This window comes from Bos mutus, chromosome 25, assembly GCF_027580195.1.
Source record: "Bos mutus isolate GX-2022 chromosome 25, NWIPB_WYAK_1.1, whole genome shotgun sequence".
Classification (NCBI taxonomy): Eukaryota; Metazoa; Chordata; class Mammalia; order Artiodactyla; family Bovidae; genus Bos; species Bos mutus.
Window position 1 is genome coordinate 3,561,650 of NC_091641.1, and position 2,400 is coordinate 3,564,049.

The following is a 2,400-nucleotide window of genomic DNA, read 5'->3' on the forward strand; positions in this document are numbered from 1 at the left end:
ATTCATTGGAAGGACTGATGCTAAAGCTGAAGCTCCAATACTCTGGCCACCTGATGCAAAGAGCTGACTCATTGGAAAAGACTCCGATGCTGACAAAGATTGAGGGCAAGAAGAGAAGGGGGTGACAGAGGATAAGATGGTTGGATGGCATCACTGACTCAATGGACATGAGTTTAAGCAAACTCTAGAGAAGCCTGGAATGCTGTACTCCATGGGGTCTCAAAGACCTGGACTCGACTTAGCGAATGAGCAACACAACAGCCAAGCAGCGTGTGAACAGAAAAAGAAGAAAGTCTGTTACTTTCTTTTCTTGGGAAGAGCATAAGCTTGATATTAATACCTGACAGACTGCAGTAGCAGCACACATAGAACCGCCACTAGTTGCCATGAATGATAATAGAGTGGATAATAATCCACTGTCAGCCACTCTCACCCATGAGTGCAGACGCAAAATTTCTAAATAAAATACTGTACTAGTGAATGAATCGAGTAATGGTATCAAATACATCACAACCAAGAACTTTATTATGGACTATAAGAACAATTCAATTTGAGGAAATCTAATAAAATAATGTAATTCAATGGGAAATGAAAAGATAATCATTTTATGCTGAAAGGGCATTGAAAAATTTCAGTATCCATTCTAATTTTTAAAAAAGGCACCCAAAGAAATAGGGATAGGATACATGGATACCCTATTCAAAGATACCCAATAAAACATATTTGTCCCTGCTTAGCACCCAGCATCATTCTCAAGCACTGTCGCTGGGGTCAGTGACATTACAGTGACGGTGGCTGTCCCTGTTACTGTGACTTCAGACTACCGGAGAGTCTCGACCGTGCAGTGAGGAAGGGTGGACACCACATGCAGCATATCGTATCCTCCCAAAGGGATTAAACGTGGGTCTATTCAGCCTCTGGAGCCAGTCACCAATGTGCAGGAACTACAGAGACCAGGGGGTCCTGCTGAAGGGCACTGGGGAGACGCAATCGGCCAAAAGCACCTCAGATTTTTCTGCAGTAAAAGTGCAAGGGAAAAAGATGGAAGGGAAATCCTGAGATGGAATGAGACTTAAAAGACAACATCACTTTTTTAAAAAGTGGGCAAGACTGAGCTAGACTGTCCTGCGGAAGCACACTGGGCCATCAGTTTTTTTCCCCCAGAAATGCAAGAAGTCCATCCGAGGAACACACTGAAAAAACCCTCACCCATGAGCCCTGAGACAGACACATATGGGGAGGCTCATTCCAGCACTGCTGGTAACTGCTCAGAGCCCAACAACGGGAGAACCAATAAAGGGCCTGCCGTTCCTTCTCCCAGTGAAGGCCTACACAGCATTAAACAGAGGAACTGTGGCCACACGCATCAACATGGATAAATCTCAGAAGCAGTCCAGGACGACAAAACCAGCCGAAAGGCCTGTACAGAAGGTTAGCTTCCAGAGGGGCCTCCCAGGTGGCTCAGTGAAGGACTCACCAGCCAGTGCAGGAGCAGGAATCGCAGGTTCAGTCCCTGGGCTGGGAGATCCCCTGGGGGAGGAACCTGCTCCAGTATTCTTGCCAGGAGAATCCCACGGACAGAGGAGCCTGCTGGGCCACAGTCCACAGGGTCCCCAAGAGTTGGACGCGACTGAGCAACTGAGCACACTACCTTCAATATAGTGAAGTGAAGCCGCTCAGTCGTGTCCAACTCTTTGCGACCCCTTGGACCACCAGGCTCCTCCGTCCAAGGGATTTTCCAGGCAAGCATACTGGAGTGGGTTGCCATTTCCTTCTCCAGGAGATCTTCCCAACCCAGGGATTGAACCCTGGTCTCCCGCCTTGTAGGCAGATGCTTTACCGTCTGAGCCACCAGGGAAGACAATATATGGGGCTGTAACAATGGAAAGAATACCCTACAAAATCCATGGAAATATCTCTGTGTATTAATAGCAAAACCCATAAAAACTAACTCTAACCCCTAACCTCAACACAAACCCCTAACCCCAACCCTTGACCCTGAACTGTGGCCCTTCGGGAGTGTGTGGAGGGGCTGCAGGCACACCTGGGGGGCCTCTGGCAATGGCTGTCTGGGACTGCACTCAGGAGAGAAACCCCCTGTTCCCAGTGCTTCCTCTGCAATGGAGCCAGCTCGAGGGATCCGCTGCACCATGCAAAGTGGGGAGGCTTCTCAATCTGGCAAATGAGAGGGGAAAAAATGACAACCGTTTTGGCAAAGCTGAAGATCTTCATATTTCAAAATGCTACAGCACAGACAATATGTTTTGATGACCATACGATTTCATTTATTTCGTGATCCCTGCAAATGCACTTTGTGAGGAAAGAAAAGAGCTGACACTTTTCCTCCCACTTATTTCTTCAACAAATATTTATCGAATCTGGCACGCTCTGGGTGACAGA